Consider the following 17,841-nt stretch of genomic DNA (forward strand, 5'->3'; position numbering starts at 1 on the left):
TCCTTCACATCACATATCCAGTCAGTTTCCAGATCCTGCTCTCTCTCTCTCTATCTGGCATTCCAACTGTTCTCTTCACACACAGTCACTCTGCCGGTTTAGACCCTTCCACCTCTCACCGGGATGCTGGCAACAAGCTCATATTAGGCCTCTCTGCCTCAAGTTTCCCCTCACTCCAACCCATATTTCACCCAGTGGACAAAGTGATTTTCCTAAAATCCACTGCTTCCTGATGACCTTTAAGATCAAATATCAACTCCTCTGTTTGACCTTGGCCTCAACTTACCTTTCCAACATTATTATCTGTTAGTTCCCTTTTCATACTCTATGGTTCAGTCAAATTGCCCTGAGTCAGAGAACAATGTCATGAAAACTCAGAGAGAGCGGTCTGCAGGGCCAAATGCTCTAGAGGGATCAAGGAAGACAATGTGTACATAAGCATATACAGATAGATATACAATGAATGAAAGGTCCACAGGGGGAGGCCACTAGCTGAGGCGGGGGGGGGGGGGGGGGGGGGGGGGGGGGGGGGGGGGGGAGGGTTGTAGGGAGAATCAAAGAAGGTATTTGAGCTGAGGTTTGAAAGAAAGCTAGGATTCCAAGAGGAAGAAGTGAGGAAAGGGCATGGAGTATAGTCAGGGCAAAGGCAGAGAGGTGGGAGACAGAGTGCAATGCATTCATAATAGCAAGGAGGTCAGTGTGGTTAATGTATAAGACTGGAAAAGTAGATAGGAGCCAAGCTATAAAGAGATTTAGATGCCAGACAGAGGAGCCTCTATGTAATCCTAGAATATGGAGCCACTGGAGTTTGAGTAGAGGGGGTGATATTGATCAGACCTTTGCTTTAGAACAATCATTTTAGTAGCTTTGTCAAACAGTTTGGAGTGGAGAGAACAAATAGGCAATTGCAATAGTACAGGTGAAATGTGATTAAGGTCTGAAATAGGGGAAGACAGGCAAACTCTGCATGAGATCTTAAGGAGGAAATTAAGAGACTTGGTAATTTGAATACAGGGATAACTGAGGGCGAGGAGCTGAGGAGGACAATGTGACTGAAAATGGCGACAAAACCTGGGAGCAAGGGATTAGAGGGCAGCAGATGGTGTAGCACGGAACCAGTTCACTAAAGAATTGAAAGCAGAAAGTGAAAAGAGTATAGTGAGAGTAGCAATGATAGCCAAGGAAGGTACCAAAGAGGGGCAGAAGAATTAGAAGGTGAGGATGGAAGGAAGAAGAGATTTAGAGAGAGACAGAATATAGGAGATTATCATCATATAAAGGATTCTCTGTGCTCTTAATTATGGAAGTGGAACTCTTATGGGTGAAGGCACAATCAAGGCTAGGACCATCCTTCAGCCTTTCATCTCTCTAAACTCTTTAGAAGGGATTCTTTTTTTCATTCATTCATTATCTTCTCAGTTGGTAACCCTTGTTCTGTCACTATCACCATTCCCTAATCATATTTCCTCACCTCTCCTGGCCTTGGGGGTTTCTATATGAACTAATCCTGAATCACACAGTAGAAATCACGCTAAGCAGATTTCAATAACTTGTGCTCTAAAAAGATTAAAATTTAACAAGTTCACTTATTATACCTTTATCCAGAATTTCCTGGGATCCTGGAGGAGTTTGCAAATCAATCAAATCCTGCTGAACTGGAGTATTACAGTGAGTTTTACTTTCTTTCAAAGTTTCTCTTTTCAATTCTTGAGATTTATCACTAAAATAAAAAAAAATACTTCAGGCAAAATGGAAAATAAACATAACTTCACATATTTAACTTATGTAGAATTTGAAATTAGATTTACATATTGTTTAAAATTTTTACTTAAAAAAATCTTATTTATAGACACCTTCCATATTTACTCTGAATCAAAGAAATTCTAAGATACATTAGCATCTTATTGGAAAACTAAAGGAAACTTGTTCAGTTCACTCGTCGTGACTCTGTGCAGAGTTTTCTTGACAAAGACAACAGAGCGGTTTGCCATTTTCTTCTCCAGTGGATTAGGCAAACAGAGGTTAACAGAATTTAAGTGATTGGAAAGCCCTGACTCCAGGCCTAGCACTCTATCCACTAAGACATCTAGTTGCCTCTGAAGGCAAGTAAGAAACTTACTGAAGAAAATTACTACCCAGTAAAAGAAGATCTTGGATAATGGAAGATAAAATTGCTGACTGCCATTGCAAAATAACTTTGTAACCATCTTATTATCCCAAACTTCTATTGGCTTTCCTTAGCTTTAGAAAGCATCTTGACACTTGTTTTCTTAATTCTAGAGGTAGTCCTCTTTAAGAACACAGTTCTAGAAAAAAGTCTTTCTGAAATGTTGCTATTGCAGCAATTACGCTTTCCTTAGAAACTGTTTCTGGCAGTATTGATAAGCAAACAAAGATCTGCACTGAAAATAAAGATTACGTTGAAGGGTAAGACTAACTATACCTCCCTCCCCAGGAGCCTCCCCCCCAAAAAAAATTCCATAGGGAAATGTCTCTTACTGGAATTTTCTGAAGGATAAGGACAAAAACATCCCTTGAATTTAAGAAATTACAGTTAAGTAATGCTTATAAAAAAACACAGGCTAAACAAAATATAACTCTCTAACTTCCGTCACACAACTTGGCAAAAAATAAACTACAATAAAATAATTAAAACTAAATTCTTACACTTTAATTTGTAAAGGACTCCAGAAACAACTAGGTTCCATATAAGCATGCTCCTTTTGTGGGGAAATGGGTTTCATTCTGTAGTTCATTAGACTATCTAGTGGCTGAAATACAAAATTTTCAGGTTCAAAGGAGGACTTCTCTCACTTTGGGAAGCAAAACTTGTCTCAAATAAGTGTTCTTTTCTAAGAAATCAGCAATTTCTTCTGCTGCTGATTTTTCAGAGTTATGAGAAGTTTCTTCGGTAAGTGGGTCCTTTGAGCAGTCTCCTTTTCTACCAACTTTGGAAGGAAGGACCTAGATGTAAATAAGTAGTAATAGTAGGTTAATGTTATTAGGCTATGACACATTAAATGGATGGATAAGGGTATAAGGCCATAGCAAGACAGCCGGCAGTTTGGAGAGAGAATTAGCCTTGGAGTCAGGAAAACCTCAAGCTCCAGTTCTGCCTTGGGCACACAATGGTTGTGGAAACCTGGGCAAATTACAATCTCCCAGTACCTCCAGGAAGCTCTGTAGGACTCAGCTATAACACAACCTGGCAATCTATATCTGTAGAAGTAATTTCCTTACTGGGAGTTATCAATGCCAACGGAATCTCAGACCTTCCCTCTCACCCAAAAAATTCATTTGATAACACACCCAGAAAATTAATCTGCTATGGAACATTCATTTTAAAAGTTTCCTGGCCATCAGGCACCAACAAAGTGAGTCCAAGCGGTGGTTAGACATTCTAATGGTAGAAGAATGTTGTCCCTAATTAGAAGTTAAGGCATTACAGAAAACCTTGGTAACCTATAATATTGTATAACCAGTTATCAACAGGATCACTACTCTGTCTCTTTTCCCTTGTGGCCACTAAACACATGCAGCATTACAGCAGGAAACCACAAACCTTGGTACTCCAGAGCTGTCAAAAGTTGAACTATTGGAACTATGGGAAAGGTTACAGGACATAAAATGGATCCAGTTTCTTCTTCATAACTTGTCTTTGCTACAGTGGCCTTCTTCTATTTTTATATTCCTCTTTGTCCTGCTACCTGTCTTCCTCCATTATAAAAGAACTGATGATAATAAGAATAGGGATTGAACCTGTAATTTCATTGATATAGGGAATTCACAGATAAGACAAATCCACCAATGCTGGCTGACCCCTTCTTGGCAACTTAGTAGTCTTAGAGCACTGTGAGGATCATGCATCTTGTATGAGAAGTAAGACCTGAACCCAAGTCTTCTTAGCTTACACCTTATATAGTTGTTGAATCTGAATGCTTTGAGATATCTAAAAAAATGCCAATCAATCAATAAAGGTTTATTAAGCACCTACTATGTGCCAGGCACCATGCTAAGCACTGGGAATACAAAAAGAGGCAAAAGACAGACCCTACCCTCAAGAAGCATATAATCTAATGGGGAAGACATGTAAATAAAAATATATAAAGCAAGCTATATAGAGAAAAAGTAGGAAATAATTACAAAGAGAAGGTAGAAGATTTAAGAGGAATTAGGGAAGGCTTCTTGTAGAAGATGGAATTTTAGTTGGGTCTTAAAGGAAGCCCAGGGAGGCCAGCAGTTGGAGCAGAAAAGGGAGAGCATTCCAGGCCTGGAGGACAGCCAGAGGCACTGCCAGAGTCAAGAGATGGAGCATCTGGTTTGTGAAACAGCCATGATGCTTTATGTTTAAGTAAAAGCCTGGGAACATGACAGTTAACTTAATCAAACTAGCACTGTATTCTCAATTTTTGCTTTCTTATTTCAGGTACTTTACATATTTAAGGTTTCCAAAGGCATTTAGGAAAATTTAGCTCCTACATGCCTCCCCCCCACCATTCAACAAGTATTAATTAATTGCCTACTGTGTGCCACGTACAGACTAGTAAGACAAAGACAAACACAAAAAAAAAACTCTCCTGAATAGGCCCTTGCTTCACGAAGCTTACATTCTTCTCAGGGCTGGAGGTAGGAAAATAGTTCAATGACCTCTGACTGTCATCCCAGTTCCAAAATCCCACAATTTAGTGAGGGAATAACAATAAGCTTATAAAAAGAACCTTGCTAAGTAAAAGGGAGCATTATAGAATCTTAGACCTACATAATATTAAGAGTTAAGAGACCTCATTGGTCAAATGGTCCAACCCATTCCTGAAGAAGAATCTATGACCAGTCTCCAATCATTGCTTGAAGACGAGTGATGGAGAAGCCACTCATTCTACTTGGGGAGGAGCAATACAATGTTCCTGGGCATACTGATTAAATTCATACCTTCGCTTTGTCAGCTTTAAGTTCAATCTTTGCAGGAGGGTCTTTCTTCAGTTGGTGCTTTTCTTTCTGGTTGGTTTTCTGAAAGATGAAATAAAAACATTCAATTTCACTTGACAAAAGAAACCATAGCTAAGCAAATGCTATTATTTGAGAGATTAAAGCAAATTATAAAAATGCATTATCTTGGAAGGATTGTCATTGAAGAGCTTACTATAAAATGGGGATGAGAGAGCATGTAAATGAAAAAAAATTCCCCTCCATGTAAGCTAATTTGCTTTTCAAGCTTTACTTTAACCTATTTTTCCTGTTCTACAATTAAAAAATGAAACACACACACACAACTTCCAATGTGAAATAGTAACCACACAAACCATTAGTAACTATAACATTTGTTTATCTGATAAGCCCATGATGAACACTTTACTCACCACTGACAAGTTTTGGCATTGGTCTTCTCACTGGAAGAGAGGAAGCTAGTTTAGGGATCTGCTTGGCTATTGATCTAGTCACTCTCATATCAGGTTGTAGAGCTGTGACAAAAAAGTCCTTTTTACTGAAATCAAATTCTATGTAGAATACAGTAAGCTATTCTTGTGGCAGCATCAACACATTATAGTTCCAAAATCTTCATACCTTTCCTTTCTTTGCTAGAATGATGTTTAGAATTTGGCTTCTGGCCAGGTTGGACTGCTTCCATATTCTGCCCATTATTGACCTGATCAACATAGATCTATTAAAAAGTATTAGATGCTAAGCTGAGTTCTTCCACAAAAATTGGCAAAGGGTCAGATGACTTGAACACACAAAACATAAATGACAACAAAGGCCAAAGTGACAATAAGAGAATAATAATAAGATAAAAAGAGAAGGGATAAATATCACAGAACATCAGAGTTGGAAGTGATTTCAGAGGCCAACTAGGCCAAGTGATAGCTAAACAAGAATCCTTTTGACAATATACCTGATGAGTAATCATCCAACCTTTGCTTGAAGATCTACTTTACTTTTGGATCTAACTTTTAGAAAGCTGTTCCTCAAAATTAATCTAAATCTGCAAAGTTCAGTGAGATATGGCAAAGGAATGGAATGATCAACTGAATTATCAGGATAAAGGGAGAAGAGGGTAGGAATTTGACAAACATTGGATGAAGAAGGACCATCTGTTTGGGGCTGCCATCATTAGAGTCCTGGGCTACCTTTGAAGCTCTACTTCCTACTACTCTCATGTGTATGCCCACACACTATAAGCCTTAGCTAATCTGGATTGAGCCACACCCTGAAAATGTCTTACATTTTCCACCTCCATGTTATTGGACATGATTCTCAATGTCCTTGGAACACTCTCTCTCCCCATTGCATCTATAACTGCCCAAAGCCTACTCATTCTCCAAAGCCCAGCACATATACTACCCCTAGGTAGAAGTGGCCTCTTCTTCCCTCAATAAACACTATTTCCACCATTCCTGGTACTGAATACACAATTCACATTGCCCTCCTAGATGGCAAGTTCCTTAAGGGCAGGGAGAAAACATTTTTGTGCACCCCCCACCCCCAGCACATAGCATAACCTTAATGCATTTAACTATTGTTAAATGAAGATTAAGACCATCTAGTTGGTCCTGTTAATATCTTGTAAGTTTAATTGCTCATTTATAACTCAGATTATCTGTATCTCATTATAGAGTAGAAAGAATAATGGGCTAGAAATCAGAAGATCCAGTTCTAGTCTCACCTCTGTTACTTACCAGTGACATGACCTTGGGCAAGTCACTTTACTCTTTTTTTTTTTTTAAGCAATCGAGGTTAAGTAACTTGCTCAAGGTTACACGGCCAGTTATTTCTGGGTGTGGTGCTGAGTGTCTGAGCCTGGGATTCGATTTCCAGGTCATCCCAACACTGGAGCCGGTGCTCTTACTCGCTGAGCCACCTGGCCGCCCCTAGTCACTTTACTCTTGAAAGCCCTAGTTCTCATCAATAAAATAAAGGTACTACCATCCATTGTTCCTGAGAGTGTTGTTTTCAAACCTCAAATGATACAATGTAAGAAATACTCAATTGGATCTGTGATCTCATTGATCGCTGGTGATCTAAGATTATAGCACATCCAGTGCAACTTGTCCATGTTGTTCCAACAATTCACCACAGAGAGAGTCCGCAGCAGAAACTATGGCTGCCTATCTTTCATCCCTCTTGTTATATGACCAACCCATCTTCTCTTCCCATCATTCAGTTTCATCATGACGCCCTTTGCTACTATTCCTCAGTTTTTCATTGGTTACGTCTTGCAGACTGCTGACACCCACCATTTGTCCCCATTGCCCTTTGTATGACGCTCATCTTTGGTTCTTTGTAGGTAGTGCTATTCTGTCACAGGAACATCAGCAAAACTTCAGCATAAAAAGGAATTTCCCCGAAGCAATTCACTTTGCCTCCTTTTTAATTCTAAGCCCTGCTCATTGTCAGACCATACTGTCTGTCCCAGATATATCTACTACAGAGCAAGTTATCTATCAACGTGTCTGTTGAAACCTGTGCAAGATATTCTTAGTCCACCTGATCTCTCCTGAACAAATGGACAGACCAAAGTCCTTTGAGTGATTAGAGACAAAGAGAAGCTTCGCAGTCCCTTGGGGCTTGATATAATCATCACAATGCCATCTGTGAGCAAAACCTGGAGAACCTCACCATTCACATGGAATGTTTGTATGTTTGTTTCTTCCTTCCTTCCTGACATTCTAATTTACTATTTATTTTTTACTTAGAAAAAAATTTTTTTGAGTTCTCAATTCCTTTCCTCCCTTCCTCCCCTCCTCCACCCTGAAACAAGCAACAGATCAATTATACATGTAAAATCATACAAAATATTTTCATATTAGCCATATTTTTTTTAAAAAGTAAGAAAAATAAAGTGAGAAAATTATACTTCAATTTACATTCAAAGTTCATCAGTTCTTCATAACATTAGTTCTCTCTCGGGAGGAAGACAGCATTTTTTCATCATGAGTCACATGGAACATCTTCTTGACCCAAACTGTGCCCTGGACTGCCTCCATCACATCTGATGAGCACCCATCTCCCTGTTTTATTCCTCACCTGATGTATTCTTAGAGGGTCACTGAATAGGGTGATTTCTGTTGTGTCTTCCAAGGAACTAAGAATGATCTTGATGTCGAGATTGCTATCAGAGCTTGTAAGGAAGTTTTGTTCTATGGAATTAAATACTTTTTTGAAATCAACAATAAGCACAATGAGATCTCTCAACATCTTTCAGTTAACTGAGATCCACTGTTGAACAATACTAGCTTTCCTCCATGTAATCTCATTGCTTAGCTCAGAATTTATATACAGTAAAAGCTTAATAAGTGCCTTTCCATTCATCCATCCTTTTCTCGTTTTTCTTTTTTTAAAACCAATTCTTTTCTTATCAGTTTTGAGAAGTTAATGGTTAGAATGTACAAAAACAGCTAACTCAGGGCAGCCAGGTAGCACAGCGAGTAAGAGCACCAGCCCCAGAGTTATCCCGACCTGGGATTGAATCCCGGCTCAGACACTTAGCACCCACCCAGAAATACCTGGCCGTGTAACCTTGAACAAGTTACTTAACCCCAATTGCTTAGGGGCGGCCAGGTGGCTCAGTGAGTAATAGCACCGGCCCCAGAGTCGGGATGACCTGGGATCGAATCCAGGCTCAGTTACTTATCACCACACCCAGAAATAACTGGCCGTGTAACCTTGAGCAAGTTACTTAACCCCGATTGCTTTTAAAAAAAAATGAAAAAAAAAAACAGCTAACTCAGGGATAACTCCCATATCAATATCAAGTCTTTTTAAAAATGTAGTCAATTCTGTCCTTTCTTGGACTGGGTTGCTCAACATTAATAGCACTTAGGATCTTTATTAAAAGAAAGTGTTCATGATACAGACACACGAGGCTTCAATATAAATTATAAGTATTTCGGTTTTGTTTTTTTCTCGTGAACCATATTTTCACACATACTTCTTTCTATCCTTATTTTTTTCTACCTTTGCATTAAAGTCACCCTGTATCAGAATATATATTGATTTGACAGGTCTTTATCAAGTTCTCTGTAAAATTTTGCTACTACCTCAGCAACCAATGTTGGTGTAAAAGCTGCAGTTTTCACGATGATCTTTTTGCAAATACATGTCACTAGTATGTCAATATACAATGATCAGATGTTCCTTATTAAAGCATTGGAAAGGCTAATTGGTCTAAAATTTTCACAGAATTAACAATACTTTACAGATGATAAATATCTACAAGTGTGCAAAATCCAGAAAATTTACTGTTGATTCTTTGAAAAGACAACAAAGAGACCTCATAAGCTGATTAAAATACCTTTGGCTGCTCCTTTTGATCCTTAGCCTTTGACCTGGTGATCCGTACAGAGCTCTGGATAGCCTAGAGTAAATAAAATAAATTAAAAAATTTAGAGAAAAAAAATCTAACAGTCAAGGGATATTCCTCTGGGCCATTTCTTTCTTTTTACTTTTTTTAAATTAACTCCTCCATATTTCAATACTATTCCATGAAACTAAGAGAAGATTCTTTTTATCTACTTAGGTTTTTGCTTTCTTGAATGAGGAATAATTCCCAGAAGTTAAGGAGCTTTTCTATAATGTTTTGCTTATCTATTTGCAGGGTTTTAAAACAAAGTTTTTAAATGTAGGTTCACAAATTATATCTTATTTCTTAAAATATTTGTTGAAGGAATTATTTCAAATGATTCTAAGGTATAATATAACTGGTCATGTCACTCAGAATCAGAGAACCTCTGAGTTAAAAGGGGCTTTAGAAGCCATCTAAATTAATATCTAACTAAAAAGTATCCTTTCTATAGGATGGCTAGCTAACTTTAGCCTAAAGATGTCCAGGGAAGGGAGGAACCCACTATCTCTGAAGGAAAGTTCATTCAACTATCTTGAATTATTCTAATTGTTAATTCTTTCCTTAAATCAACCCTAAATTTATCTCTTTGCAACTTCTAGTTACTGTTCCTACTTCTGTCCTCTGGAGTCAGGTAGAACATGTCTACTAATCCTGCTTCCCCAAGTCAGTCCTTCAAATTCTCCTTTTGGGGAAAGGGATTAGTAAAACTCTTTTAACCTCACATTTTCCTTCTCATTCAAAGATGACAAACTTGATCACTATGTAAATGTAAGCATGTTAAAAGCAAACCTAAGTTTGACAAATTCTATATCACTGAGGCTTTCTTGGATCAAACACCCAATTCAGGCAAATGCAAAATTGGTATTATCCTATCAGAGTAGCACTCCCCTTATCCCCAAACCCAATGAACTCTCCCCTGAAAGCTAAATTTTGTTGTTATAATAATTCCTAGTAACTTTAACCCAAAAGACTTTCAGGAAGCACTTCATTTTCCCAGAGAAAAACTACTGCTAATCAAGCAATGCTTCGCTTATTTGTTTCTATTTGTTTAAGAGACTGGCAACCCAGTGTAATCGTAATAGAATTTAAAGATCCCCTTGTATTGGCTTGGTTTTCAGGTTAAGTGTTAAGACCCAGAGCTTGTGAACCCCACAGTGGGATGGACTTGTTGACATGACAAGAAGGGGCTGAACTGGGAGGAACTGGTGCCAGGTATAGGGAGAGGCCCAAACTGAGAGAGGCCAGAAATGCTTTTGGGAGCAGCATTGTGGAAGCAAAGAGAGAGAGAGAATTGCCAGGGGCTAGAGTTGCTGTGAGAGAAAGGAAACTGCCAGCTGAAGCTGCCTGTACCGCTGAGGGCCATTTGGAGTTCCCCAGGACTTTTGAGAACTGTCACCCAGAGCTGCCAAGAACTGAGGAGGCATGACTGCAGTGCCAGTACTTTTTCCATCTGTTTTGATTTACTGTATCAGAGTTGTTTGTTGATAGAGGCCTCAGACCTTGTTGGGCTGAGGTTGATTTCACAAGCAAAAGTCAAATTGAAGTGGATGCCGACAATGTGGATAAATGTTGTGGTGTCTTTGTTAAGCTTGGTCTTCCCAGGAACAGAAACTGCTGAGAACTTGCCTCGGGTAAATATGAAGAAAAGACCTCTCCTTGGGTTATTGAATGCTGTGAAGATACTGTAACCTAGTTATGACCTAGGAGGGGATGGCCTCTGTGTTTTGTGACTGACCAAATGAATGTATTTTGTTTATGATTGGAAACTAATCTACAATTGAGACTACCCAGGGGTGGAGTACTTTGACTTTTGTACTTTGTGATTGAACTGAGAACTTACTAAATGACTGAGTTACCCTGCGTTTTAATATTCTCTTTTCTGTGAATGTTTTGCCTTAATCTGTTACTGAAAAAAAAATGGAGAATTACTATGCTCATAATCAGAACCTGGAAGTTGCTTGTGCTTGGCGTTATACACAGGTAGGGAGGTGTTCTCAGGGAAACCTAAAGTAATTATTGGCCTCATCACTCCCCACCACTAGAACCCTTTCCTTCTCTAACTCCTCCCCTACATACTTTTACTCTTTAAACTCCTAAGTCATCAGCTTGTCAAGAGCACCTACAGTCATTACTTAATACCATTGGAACCAGACAGACTGAATGACAAAAAAACGATTTGAGATTAAAAGAATAGGCAAGGGGCAGAAATGTGGTGCAGTGGTTAGAGAACAGACCATAAAGTCAGGAGGACCTGAGTTCAAATTTGACCTTACTAGCTACATGACCCTAGGCAAGTCACTTAACCCCCCTCAAAAAAGTATAGGCAAAATTGGGGGTGCTTAACTGATACTGTTAATGTTATAGTTCAGTCATGAATATAAAACAGCATGTTTTAGTCCACACTAACTTAGACAATATGCTGAATAATATCACAATTCCTACATTGATTTTTAACATATTTGAAAGCAGAAAGCAATTCAAGTACTCTTATATCATTATTAATTAACTTTAAAAGGGTAAATTAAATTTACAAATTGGCCTGGCTCCGATTTACTTGAATCATGAATTAAATGAATTTTAGATAATGCATAAAAATCAAACACCATCTATAGTGCTGTTACTATTATTTGTTTAGGGAGTTTACCATAATGACACTGGACATATATAATAGCCTGCTCTATTGAATAAGTTCGATGGTCTCAATCTACTATTTTGTCTCTTATGCTGGCAGAGAAGGATATTTTGTAGAAAATATGTGGTTGCTTACATAAAACAGACCTCAAAAGATTAGTGATCTACTTGAACATGCCCTGAAATCCATTATCGAACTAATCTAATTAACTGATTGATTAATTTAAATGCTTGATTCTATTGTTTTAGCAGAAGCCTAAACTAGTAAGATTTTTAAAAGCTTTCTATGTCCTCTGTGAAGTAGTAGTTTGTTACTCCCTTTAATTTGTCATAAAACTGCTTCATTCATGTTTCAAGATATGTTCCCAAATTCTAGATAGTCATTTGGAGAAAATGCTCAGAGTAATACCATCCATTCTCATTATTTTAATAAAACGTTAAATATGTCAATTTAGTTTGGTCTTTCCATACTTGAAGGGAGGAAGAAGGGATGGTATCTATTCTCATGAGATACCTGTCAAATACTGAATTAATTACTTTAACTGCCCCTCTTTGGGTCTTTTCTGGTTCTTTCTTAAGGCCCAGAGATAAGAATTGTATATATCATAAGTATAAAAAGACTCCATTTTATCTTTGACTCCTTTCTATATATGCATGTTTCACATTAGGATAAAACTACCTGTTTGGCTTTCAAAACCGTTACTAATGATGCTCACATTCTGGTCTTTTTGGTCTCAGAATACAGGGTTGAGGTTTTCCCAAAACAGTCCACAAGGACTCCAAGAATATAATTCATGCCTCATTAGTTTAGAAGGATTACTCTCTAAAAACATGTTATCTTTTATATACAAAAGCTAATCTGGTAGTTTTTTGTCTTTATCAAATAGCTCTGTGAGGTCTTCTTGCAGTATACACCCACAAGTGTGGCATTTCAATATCAAAAATCAAATATCAAAATCAAAAGAGCTTTGTATTATCTGAAAATATATTAATTGCATATTCTCGTTTCAAAATCCATTTTTAATGAACAAAAGAAAAAGCAGAGAGAACTCATTAGCCCTCCACTCAGCTTAAAAGACCTGTCTATCTGTATTATGTATTTCCTACCCAAACAACAACTATTATAAAACATTTCCATAGACACAAACTTACATGTTGTTTCATAGAAATAAACACTAATACTCTTTGGCAAAAAAAAAAAAAAATGTGTCAATGCTCTTTGAAAGTCCTGGAACAATTAATTGAAATTCAGAGTGGCTAAGTAGGTTATTTTTGCCTTCAGGAATGTTATTCCAATTGTACCTACAAACTCTACTACGATCCACTCGACATTATTTTTTTTTTTTGCTAATTCTTTATTTCTACCTGCATTTTAGGCTTTTTAATTGTAAATTCTGATACTTCTAGTGTCTCTCACCTATTTTTCATGTCTCCAAAAATCTCATGCCTTAATTATATTCCTTGTAGAAAAAAAAGTCATTTTAGAATAGAAACTTCTGATCACCTTCTTAAAGTTAGTATGCACATAACGTTTGTGGTAGAGATAGAATGGTGTCAGTGAAGAAAGCACTGGACCTAGAGTTAGCAAAACCTGAGTTCAAATCCAACAAGTCACTTAAATTCTATTTGATTTAATTTCCTCAAGGAATTAGAATAGAAGAGTTCAGGGTTGTTATAAGGATCAAATGAGATGATATTTGCAAAGCATTTTTTGGACCTTAAGGTACTACATTAATGTTAGGTATTATTATTACATTATTCTTTAAACTTTTACAAAGATTACAGTTAACTCACTTTTGTCCATTTAAGATGTCAGTTTACCTTCTTTGGTTCAGGTCTCACTGTCTTCTGTCCTGGAAAAGCTCTAAGAAACTGGGATGGGTCAGGTCTTTAAATACTCCTCCTTTGGCTTTCTCTTGCTGATCTTTCATTTTTTGAAGCAGCTTTCCCTTTTTATACTGTTGAAGCATCTCATTTAGCTGATCACTTAGCATCTGGCACATCCTATCGAGAGTTAACTCTAAAGGCAAAAGAAACAATACAACATGTGAGATACTTAAAAAGACTGTCTAGTCCTAGTGAAATCAGATACCATGACTCAGTATAAGACCAGTCTGTCCAGCTATGCATCAAGTCATCCCTCCCTGAATACTTTCAGAAAGGTTATTACTAACTTTTTACATTCTCCATCCATCCCCAATTCCACTGTTCTCTCAATTAAAAAAAAGTCAATGTTTTATTGATGCAAACCCATTGATTACACCATCTAACAAACTGCAATCTGGCTTCTAACCTTATGATTTTACCGAAAGTAAATCCTTAAATAACTTAAGTAGCCTCATCCTTTCCAAATTCAGTGGTCTTTTCTCAGTTCCTTATCAGACACTGTGGAATAGCCTTCTTCTTGATGTTCTGTCTTCCCTTTACTTTCCTGAAATGAAGCTTCCCCAATTCCATTTTGTCTTTGATGCCCTTCTCATTCCCTCTCTTTTTCTTCTTGGTCCCTAACTGTAATATTCTCCAACCCTTAGTTCTTGGGCCACTGTTCTCTTTAAATGTGTTTCTGTATGTATTATATATACGTGTAGTATATTACATGCACACACACGTGCACACACACACATACACATACATACACACCCTTTTCCACTGATGAACTGATTCTGGCTCATGGCATCAAATGTTACTTTAATACGAATGATTCAAATTTATAATTACAACTCTTCTTTCTTAACCAAACTCTAGGATTAGGTATGATAGCCCTGCACTTTCAATTACCTCGCCATATTCACAGGAATGTTCCATATATTCAACATATCCCAAATGGAATTTATCATCACTTTCCCTTCCATACAACCCCAAATTCTTTTTTTTCCTTTTTGGAGGGGGGAAGGCAGGGCAATTGGGGTTGACTGACTTGCCCAAGGTCACAGGGATAGTAAGTGTTAAGTGTCTGAGGCTAGATTTGAACTCAGGTCCTCCTGAGTCCAGGGCTAGTACTCTATTCACTGTGCCACCTAGCTGCACCACCTCCCCCACTTCCAATTCTTCATTTATATTGGTGGCACTACCACCCTCCCAGTTACCAAAGTTCAAAGTAAAACACTGACTCTTCCATCTCTTGAACATCCTATCAGTACCAAAACTCCATCTGCATAATTTTTAAAATCTTTGTATCTCTAGTATCTAGCATGGTGCATTACATCTAGTGGGTGGTTAATAAACATTGGTTGAATTGAATTGAATTCCTATAAGGCAATTAGTGGCTGTTGTCACTTTTTTACATTACATTTTTTGCATACTTTCAGCTGAAGTGTTTAAGAGACATAATAATTTGAAGCTCTACCTTCTCCACAGGAGGTGATTACCCTTTGGATCAGTTTCTTAAGGAATTTTCCAATGACTTTCCAGCTACAATAAGCTATACTCACTTGGCTTGACACTGTCCTTTTCCGGAATGTTTTCAGTGGTCTCATCCAATGGAGGAAGATTTCTCTCTTCTAAGGTTGTGGTATTGACATCTATTAAGCCAAAGTGTCTATTCTGTTCATATTTTTTATATCTGTTTTCCTTCCATGTAATTGATTTCTGGTGAGCAATTTTGGTTTTTATCATTTCTGTGCTTGTATCCCTTCCATAGCAATTAGGAACTGAGTAAAATTCCATCTTATTCCAAAAATAAACAATCTTGTTTATTCCTAGGTAATACAAAAAAGAAATTACTGAGATCTAAATTTTGTGGTCTATAATCTTATGTTACTCAAGGATTTATCAGCACCCAATATTTTTGGTACATCCCAAATGACAGCAATATAGTTTGTTTATCTTTACTTAAAACTCCTTTGTATGTTAGTATCACTGACAAAAAAGCTTTTAAAAAAATTGTTCAAGCTTGAGAAAATGGAAAAGGAATAAAGTAGGTGTAAGTGAGAGAAAAGGCAGTTGATCACTAAAGCTTTTGGTATCTATAGTTCAGGAAGTGCCAAATGGGCTGTCTTTTTCATGCTTTTCCAAAGGTCTAATATCCTTCCATATAATATTGTTGACACTTCCAAGGTTGTCAAATTCTGAGTTACAAAATACTATTATCCTTATGAGTATTGACACACCACTGATAATTCAAAAAAATAACTCTTAAAGTGTGCTCTCACTCTCTCTCTCTCTCTCTCTCTCTCTCTCTCTCTCTCTCTCTCTCTCTCTCTCTCACACACACACACACACACACACACACACACACACACACAGCCTGTCCTTCTTTCCTTGGCACTGAGTATCTTCCAGTTTAGGTGCCTACGCTGTCTTTGACGAAGGAGAATATCTCATGCATCTGAAGCTTTTGCTTATTTTGCAATGTTCCTTTTGGAACATTAGTTGTATAAAAATGTGGGTGAATTTCATCTTTATAAGCATACTCTCTGTGTTAGGGTCTTTTTCTTATCATGGTTCCCAACAGATATTACAAAATTAGCTTCACCAAATAATCAACATTTATTGCTTCAAAAATTGCTTGTATTGGCATCTTTCATTAGAGAGCCAGTATACAAGTTAATGTAGAGTGTGTGTGTGTGTGTGTGTGTGTGCATGTGTAGGACCAGAAAAAGGCCTTTTACAGAAGGTCAGATTTAAGCTGAGTCTTGAAGGAAGTCTGGGAAGCAAAGGGAAAGAGCATTCCATTCACAATAGAGAGCCAGAGAAAATGCCCAGTCAGGAGATGGAATATTGTGTGCATGTGTATGTGTGTGTGTATGTGTGTGTGTGTGTGTGTGTGTGTGTGTGTGTGTGTGTGTGTAACAATAAGTCTAGTGTCAATGGATACATGTTGGGGAATAAAGGTGGGGAAGACTGCAAAGGTTAGAAGCGATCGAGTTGTGAAGGTCTTTAAAAGCCAAATAGAGGGCTTACTATTTGATGCTGGTGGTAATAGGGAGCCATTGGAGTTTGTTAAATGGGGGGGGATAGAGGTGATGACATAGTCAGACTTGAGCTTTATAGAAATCATTTTACTAACTAAGTAGAAGATGAGCTAGAGTAGCCTTGGGACAAGGAAAACAGCCAGCAAGCTACTATAACAATCTAGGCTAGATATCAGCATGGTATTGCTGTGTTAGCTGAGAGATGGGGATAGATACAGGAGATGATGTGAAGGTAGAAATGCCAAGACTTAGTAATGGATTGGATAGGTAGAATGTGTGACAGTGAGGAATCAAGGATGAAACCTTGTGAGCCTAGGTAATTGGGATGCTTGTATCCTTGACAGTAACAGAGAAGTTGGGAAGGAGGGATTGATTAAAAAAGAAAAATAAATTGCCAACAGCAAAAATGAAAAAAGAAGTAATCACAATATATAAAGGAAGTAATTTCAAAAAGTTTTGCCCAATTATATGCCAAGATCCTCAATCAAAAGAAATTGAAACACTACATAACCCAGTCCCAGAAAAGGAAATTGAATAGGCCATAAATGAATTTCCAAAGTAGGGAGGGTGGAAATCCCACTCAGGACTAGATGAATTTACAAGTGAATATTCTCAAACACTCAAGTAAAAATTACTTCCAATACTACATAAGCTGTTTGCAAAAAATAAGAACAAAAGGAATACATGTACTAACAAATTGCTTCTCTGATACAAATATAGTACTGATACTTAGAGAGAAACAAATCAGAAGAAAATAAGAGAACAATACTCTTAAAGATCATTGACACATTTTTTAAATAAAGCACTAGCAAAGAGGTTATAATAACACAAAATTATACATTTTGATCAAGTAGGAAAGGGTCAATTAGCAAAATTACAATTAACCATTTTAACTGCAAAAACAATCAAAACCACTTAATTATAGTAGATGCAGAAAAAGTTTTTGAGAAAATTCAA

General features: G+C 37.5%; 1 pseudogene; it reads right to left on the reverse strand.

The window, feature by feature from the left end:
- Nucleotides 1-1,393: 1,393 nt before the first annotated feature.
- On the reverse strand, nt 1,394-15,637 carry LOC138173682 (disks large-associated protein 5-like; annotated as a pseudogene).
- Nucleotides 15,638-17,841: the final 2,204 nt, after the last annotated feature.

The sequence above is a fragment of the Petaurus breviceps genome, unplaced genomic scaffold, assembly GCF_028583685.1.
Source record: "Petaurus breviceps papuanus isolate PSGF00001 unplaced genomic scaffold, PetGlider_PUasm1.0 64, whole genome shotgun sequence".
Taxonomy (NCBI): Eukaryota; Metazoa; Chordata; class Mammalia; order Diprotodontia; family Petauridae; genus Petaurus; species Petaurus breviceps.